We start from the raw sequence: 8,413 nt of genomic DNA on the forward strand, positions 1-8,413 counted from the left end.
CTACAAAGTATGGAAATAAAAAATTTAAAAAAAAAAACGTTTACAAGTGTTTTTGATATAGATGTACATAATAATACATTGATAAGTATGTTTTAACTTAAATAGAGATGGTGTAATAAAATTGTGGGGTCTGCGTTTGTGCCTGGCCTCCATGGAATGGAAATAGGCACAAACTTTAATAAAGACTTTTCATATCTATCTGTGCAAGTATACTTTGATAATTATGTTTCAGTTTGAAGAAATATGGTATAATAAAATTATGGGGTGTCCGTTCGCACCTGACCTCCATAGAATGGAAATAAGTCACAAAGTTTAACAAGGTTTTTTAATATAGATCCACAGAATATTGTGATAAGTGTTTCAGTGTGAACAGGTATGGTATAAATTATGGGGTTTATCTATTTTATTTTTACTTTCATCATATTTTGCTTTGGTTTTGATACCCCCAAATTCGAAGCTACCTCATTACAACCCTTCCTTTTCATAACCTGTCATACTTTCATAAATCAGAGTCCATTTTCTGTAGGCTGTTTTTGAACCCAGTCAACAACGGGTACATTTCAAACACATATGATGGAAATAAAATAATAGCATATATAACGTACAAGGTGAAAAGCGGAAAAACTGAAAAAGAAATGTGTAATTGCGAGTACAGCTTTGGGAAAGAATTTAAGTCATATTCACCGTAAGGATTAGTTGAAATAAGTTTTACCGCCTTGAAGGAAGGACATCGATAAATTGACGAGTGGTAGAGTTTCAGATTTAATTAAAAATATCTAATTATTTAAATGTTTTTTTTTAAATATATGCAATAATTGGACATGGATTTATAACACGGTGGAAATGGTTTTGAAATAAAGTTCTACTGTCCTCTAAATAAATTAGCATAATTTCTTTTTTTTTACCGAGTTTGTTCTTACTATAGCATTGATTTATTATTTAAGTGAGATGGGATTGTAAACTGCAAAATGGTCTATTTAAGTGGAGAAAAATTATCGGTTACAATATGTCTGGAAATGTAAAGAATATTTGCTTAATTACATGCGAAAGAGTTAAAAATTTTACTTAGCTTTTTTTGTTAAATCCTTCTTAAGTAAGAGAAAAATCCAAGTTGTCCTCAACGGTCGTACATCTAAACAATATGACATAAATGCGGGAGTACCTCAGGGGTCTATCCTTGGACCTCTATTATTCCTGATATTCATAAATGACCTCCCTGATAAAATTGTTTCAGAGATGGGTATATTTGCCGATGACACCACTCTCTATAACAGATATGAGGGGAAAACAAATGAACACATATTCAAGGAAATGGCAGAAACACTAGAGGATGACCTCCAATCTGTAGTGGAATGGGGACAAAAATGGATGGTCACATTCAATGCTGATAAGACTAAGCTAGTTTCCTTCAATAACTACAAGAAACCTTCTCTGCCACCAATAACAATGGCCAAGAACACACTGCCTGAAAGTACTTCTTTTAAACTCCTCGGCCTAACGTTTACAAGGAATATGAACTGGAATAGATACATTGAGAGCATTGCCAAGGCTGCTGCAAGGAAGGTTGGCTCCCTCTACCGTGCTAGAAAACTACTTACGCCTGAAAGTATCCTGTACCTCTATAAGGCCACCATTCGCCCATGTATGGAGTACTGTTGTTATATCTGGGCTGGTGCATCTGCTGCTTGTCTCTTGCTCCTGGACAGGGTTCAAAAGAGAGTCGCAAACCTGATAGGTCCTGAACTGTCATCTAGGCTCCAGCTTCTGTCCCATCGATGAGATGTTGCATCCCTCTGCCTGTTCTACAAATACTTTAATGGTGAATGCTCTGACGAACTGCAAACACTTGTACCTCCTCGACGTAACTACCCCCGACAAACCAGACAAGCTACTAAGTCTCATCACTTTACAGTAGAGATCCCTAGGTGCAAGAAAGCTTTTTACTCCAATAGTTTCCTCCCCAGAGCTGCAGGTCTTTGCAACTCCCTTCCGGGATTCTGCTTTCCCAACTGTACTGATATGCAGAAGTTTAAGTGTAATGTGAACAAACATCTTTCTACTCATCTCCCTTCATAATGCCCCTGCAAATTAAGTCCCTGATAGTAGCCCCCTGCTTCAAAGTGGCACTGTGCCTTGTTTGGGGTGAAAATTGAATTAAAAGAAAAATAAATATATATATATATATATATATATATATATATATATATATATATATATATACTAGAAATATTGAGGTCTCTAGTTACTAGTAATTAGATGACTGAAACATGCTCATAATGTATATATATATATATATATATATATATATATATATATATATATATATATATATATGCTAGCAGAGAGACCCAACGTTTCCCAGGATTGAATAATGATCAACAAATGTTTCACACTCCAATATTTTTATCGTCATCGAAATCAATGAAATCACCTATTTTTCAATCAAATCGATAAATTGCCTGCTCTAGTTGGTGACCCATCGCGATGAACCAAGACGAAGATTCACATGCCTCCCCGCAGTGACTTAGTCCACAATACATTGCACTGTAGAGAACCTACTGTTGATTCTATAAAATTAATTTTATATATAAAGTCAAATATCATGGTTCAGTTGTTCTTTAAACAAAAATACTCATTTTGAACGTTCCCTTGTCATATCAAAGAACCTACTGTAGATTTTATATTCGGGCCTTTCGGCTTGTGTGGTAATAAAACTCCTCAAATACACTTGTGACGCTAGTCTGTATAAGGTGTTAACTTTGGTTAAAATTACCTGGTCATTTAATAATCAGTTTTTCGATTATCGATACTTATTGAAGACATTCCTATACAAAACCAATCTAAGAACACTGCCAGATATATAAAGTACATTTGTATGAAATGTCATAAAAATCGGCCCAGCCATTCCATAGTCCATAGGAAATGAACTCACACACACAGTTCCCAAAGAAAAAAAAAAAAATGAGTAAACATCAAGCTAAAAAATAGAAAATATATATATATTTTTTTTTTTTTTTTTACAAAGTGGTCACCACTTATCAAAGCCCGGAAGCCACTAAGGGATAAGGGTCATTGCAAGTATATTACGGTTGTGTGGAGATTTGATGAAGTGTTTACTTAAGGGGGCGGTTCATTAGGAATTTGTTAACGTTGGACTTGAAGACATCCAAGTTGTAGTCAGGTGGGAAGCAGGCAGACGGAACAGAGTTCCACAGGCGTGCAGTTCTAAGAAAGAAGCTTTGTTCATAGAATCCACGTTTTGATTTAGGCACAGATAAAGAGTGGGGGAAATTTTTGATGGTGGATTCTGCTAGACGGATGTTTTTCGTGAAAGATTGGTAAGGGGGGGGGACCAGAGATTGGAGTTCAGACGAGCACCTACCATGGAAATAACGATAAAACAAGGATAGGCTTGCAATGTCTCTTCTGTGGGAGAGAGGTTGCAGGGTAGAGAAAAGGGCATCCCCCACTAAGCCACGAAGTCTATTTTGTACTCTGTCAAGGCAGGATAGGCTTTTTTTAGCAGCTCCTGCCCAGATATGGCAGCAGTATTCCATCCTTGGACGTACTTGGCTTTTATATAGATAGAGAATTGCATCAGTAGTGAGATATCTTCTGGAGCGGTAGAAGGATCCCACCATCTTTCCAGTGACCTTGGCAACAGACTTGATGTACGTGTTCCATTTCAGATCAGGAGTAAAGGTCAAACCCAGAAGAAATACGGGGCCTCTCCCAAACGAGAGCCATCCATCCCAATTGATGCCAGATGGGGATCAGAGCGTTGATGATGTAAGGATAGGAGTTTGGTTTTAGATGCATTAAAGGTAACCAGCCACGTCTCCCCCCCCCTGAACCACGCGCTCGAGATCAGAGGAGAGAGAATCAGAGAGAACTTTGTCATTTAAGCCTTTGATGTGTTGCAGTAGATGGTCGTGTCATCAGCATAGATGTCAACGAATGATTTAAGTATGTGTTTAGGGAGGTCATTTATGTATATATATATTATTTGAATTGAAAAGTGTCCAACTCCTTAAAATGGTAAAATGTTTTATGATTAAAAAAAAAATGTCTCCCGACCGTAAGTATCATATTAGCGGGAAAAATTTTGAGAAAAAAAATTTAATGACTTTTAAGAAGGGGGGTTCACTTTCTGGGTATAGCGTTCTAATCACGTGACACATCGGTAAAGAAATGGACAGTAAGTCAGGTAGCAATGAAGTAGAATATTATAACGAGAAAGTGAACACCCTTTTTAAAAATCATTAAATTTTTGGTAAATATTCAGATTATTTACAACGGAACACCGACCACTCTAATTTGTGTTTTTAGAGGTAATCGGGGTCGCTGACAATGAATCTGATAATCAAACCCGGGGCAAATTTACCGTTTGCATGGTATTAACCCCTGAACCCGCAAACTACTTTCCGCCATTTTACAGCTTCCGTTTACGCCTTTTCACATGGCGTACAAATCTTTTGTGGAACATTTATACGAAAAAGAAGAAAAGCACACCAAGTGGGGGAGGTAATGTTGGAAAGACTTTTTTTTTTTTGTCTTACGTAGTTTTTAATGTGGTTTACAAAAACATAAGCACCAAAAATTTTTATGTTTTTCGTTCTTTTTTTTTGCGGGAAAGTATTGAATTATAGAATGCGCCCCAACACCATCATCGTCCCCCCCCCACCTCCTCCCGAATGTAAACAGTAAAATCTGTCCCGACGATATTCCAATTATAGTGTTAAAAAAATTACAACCAGAACTTGCCCCCATACTTTCCAAACTGTTTAAGCATTGCCTTAAGGAGAAGTGCTTCCCAACACCCTGGAAAACCTCATCAGTATGCCCTGTATTTAAGAATTCAGGTGATAAGTACAGATCAATAAGTCTCCTGTGTGTCATGAGTAAGTTGCTGGAATCCACAATAAATAGAGAAGTAGTCAACCACCTCAGCAGAAATAACCTTCTTAGCAACACACAATATGGTTTCCGCTCTGCTAGATCTACAGCAGATGTGCTAACGGTTATATCTCATAGGATTAGCGAATCTCTCGACAAAGGCTTCATTTCTAGAGCAATTGCTCTCGACATATCAAAGGCCTTCGATAAGGTTTGGCACGAAGGCCTACTACACAAGATTTCCAGCTACGGTATAACTGGAAATGTTTTCTCTATCATCAAGTCATTTCTCTCAGATAGGCTCATAAGAGTAGTTGTTGATGGGCAGAAATCAGAGGCTCACAGTATTAATGCTGGAGTCCCTCAGGGGTTCATACTGGGCCAACACTCTTCCTGATCTACATCAATGATCTCCCAAAACACATACTAAAATCTTTTGTTGACATCTATGCTGATGACACGACCATCTATGGCAACACATCAAAGGCCGTAAATGATGATGTTCTCTCTGATTCTCTCTCCTCTGATCTTGAGCGTGTGGTACAGTGGGGAAAGAGGTGGCTGGTTACCTTTAATGCATCTAAGACCAAGCTCCTATCTCTACATCATAAACGCTCTGATCCCCATCTGGCATCAATTGAAATGGATGGCTCTCGTCTAAGGGAGGCCCCAGGCTTTGATAAGCTCCTGGGTTTGACCTTTACACCTGATCTTAAATGGAACACATACATCAAGTCTGTGGCCAAGGTTGCTGGGAAAATGGTGGGATCCTTCTACCGCTCCAGAAGATATCTCACTAATCATGCAATTCTCTATCTATATAAGAGCCAAGTACGTCCAAAGATGGAGTACTGCTGCCACATCTGGGCGGGGGCTGCTAAAAACAGCCTATCCTGCCTTGACAGAGTACAAAATAGACTCCGTGGCTTGGTGGGGGATGCCCTTTTCTCTACCCTGCAACCTCTTTCCCACAGAAGAGACGTAGCGAGCCTGTCATTGTTCTATTTCCATGGCAGGTGCTTGTCTGAGCTCCATTCTCTGGTTCCCCCCTCGCCAATCTTTCTCAAAAAACACCCGACTAGCTGAAACCACCGTCAATAGTTTTCCCCACTCCCTATCTGTGCCTAAATCAAAACGTAGATACCATGAACAAAGCTTCTTTCTTAGAACGCCTGTGGAACTCTGTTCCGCTTGCCTGTTTCCCTCCCGACTTCAACCTGGATGTCTTCAAGTCCAACACAAACAAATTCCTGATGAACCGCCCCCCCCCAAGTAATGACACCTTACCAATTCTCCAATACTATTGTTACACTATCTCTTTGATTACTGTACACACAATAAACTATTGGGCCTTGATAAGTGGTGAACTCTATGTAAAAAAAAAAAATATCTCCGAAAAATGTTAAATGGTGTTCTAATCGGTAAATGTCGGCGCGTTACTTACGGAAAAACGGTTAATTAAACTGCAGCAGCACTAGGTGTGTCAGAAATTCCGTGAAAATAGTGAATAATTCCACCCCATCTTTCCAAGCTCCTCGAAAAATGTAATTCAAGCCCTAATTTTTTTTTTCAATTAAAGGAGCAAGGACCAAGGTTTCATTAAAAAAAAAAAAAAACGTGTTTTTTTTTTAAAGGTAAATTTCTAAAAAACTACTTTTTTTTTGTTTTAAATTTGAATATATTATTTATTGACCTTTTCTCTTCAATTTGGTACAAGCTTATAACTCATCGAAAAATGTAATTCAAGCCCTAATTATTTTTTTCAATTAAAGGAGCAAGGACCAAGGTTCCATTAAACAAAAAAAAAAAAAAAAAGAAAGAAAAAACAAATAACGTTGTTTAAAAAAAAAAAAGAAGGTTTTAAACTTCAAACTTTACAGGTAAAATTCTAAAAAACACTACGTTTTTTTTTGGTTTTAAATTTGAATATATTATTTATTGATCTTTTCTCTTCAATTTGTTAGTAAATTAATTATTTACTTTTCGGTGAGTAAATTAATTATTTACTTTTCGGTGAGTAAATTAATTATTTACTTTTTAATAGACACTTGAAAACCGCATTAAAAACTACGTAAGGCACAAAAAAAAGTCTTTCCGACATTACCTCCCCCCACTTGGTGTGCTTTACTTCTTTTTCGTATAAGTTTAAATGTTCCACAAAAGATTCGTACGCCATGTGAAAAGGCAGTTCTCTACGTGAAGGCACATTCAACAACCGTCGTTTATGCTGCCGTGCGCTCGCGCGTAGCGTAAACGGAAGCTGTATAATGGCGGAAAGTAGTTTGCGGGTTCAGGGGTTAATACCATGCGAACGGTAAATTTTCCCCGGGTTTGATTATCAGATTCGTTGTCAGCGACCCCGATTACCCCTAAAAACATAAATTAGAGTGGTCGGCGTTCTGTTGTAAATAATCTGAATATTTACCAATTTTTTTTTCTTTTCCAATATTCATTTTGTTAATATGATTATTAAGTCTGTAATCTATGACAATCGTCGAAAAAGGGTTTAAAAAAGATGTAAAACACATCTTTTAGGGGGGGGGGGTGGAATCTCGTACAGGTCCACCAAAAATATAACAAATAAAGGTGGACTCCACCTTTATTTGTTATATTTTTGTTTTTTGAACCACTGTTTAGTGTTTCGTTTTGTTGTATCTGTTTCGCGTGTACGATGAAACTCGTAACAGTGCACTGTTTTTAATGTTATTTGTTAAGCTGATTGGGGGGAAAAAATACAAAACCCCATTTTACTCCAAATAATTTACGTGACTCAAATAGGTTTCCACTCCAATTTTATTCAAAATATGTGTGAAAGTCAAGCGAAATAGAAACGGTTAAAGTCCAATTGGACCGAGTAGACATTTAAAACAGGATTTTTGTGATTCAATTTCAATATTGCGAAAACAAGAATGATTTTTAAAAATATTTAGTTCACGTGGAAAAAAATAAAAACAAGGTCGATTCATTTTATGACCTTTTGCTATACTTTAATGTCCCCCCTCCTCCAACAAAGACGTTCTTTGCCATTTTGTTAAGTTTCAATTTAATTTCGTTAATAGTTATCAAACACACAAAATATTTGAAAAAGATTTTGTTAAAACTGATAAAATAAAATAATAACAATAATCTCACCGTCGATGAGTGGACCCGCGTGTGACAAAAATGGCTGATAAAAATACGGTGTGTAGCTTTGCCCCCCCCCCCCCCCAAAAAAAAACAAAATTTTAAAATAAATGAATTGTTTCCTTATTTATTTATTTATTTTTTTTCAAATAAATAAAGCATTAAATAATAACAACAAAAATAAACTTTATATCCAAAGAAATGACAATTTATTGAAACAGTAAATTCTATCCAGATGATGCAAATTTACACGGGGAACTCTTTTTAATGTGACACCGGGACGCACAACCTTCTGTGTATGTAACCTTATAAAATCCCAATTCTTCGCCAATCTCAGTGATCTGAGAAGGGTTATAATATCGAAAATAGTCTCAAAGTTGAACTTAATCCCAAC

At 36.8% G+C, this 8,413-nt stretch overlaps 1 protein-coding gene across 1 annotated transcript in view; it reads right to left on the reverse strand.

The window, feature by feature from the left end:
* Positions 1-8,094, reverse strand: part of LOC145243480 (thioredoxin, mitochondrial-like) — a 29,026-nt gene extending 20,932 nt beyond the window's left edge. The window contains exon 1 of the mRNA XM_080106419.1: positions 8,029-8,094. The gene's annotated coding sequence lies outside the window, so the exon portion shown is untranslated. The remainder of the gene's footprint in view (positions 1-8,028) is intronic.
* Positions 8,095-8,413: the final 319 nt, after the last annotated feature.

This window comes from Euprymna scolopes, chromosome 22 (assembly GCF_053919585.1).
Source record: "Euprymna scolopes isolate OS-2025 chromosome 22, ASM5391958v1, whole genome shotgun sequence".
Lineage (NCBI taxonomy): Eukaryota > Metazoa > Mollusca > Cephalopoda > Sepiida > Sepiolidae > Euprymna > Euprymna scolopes.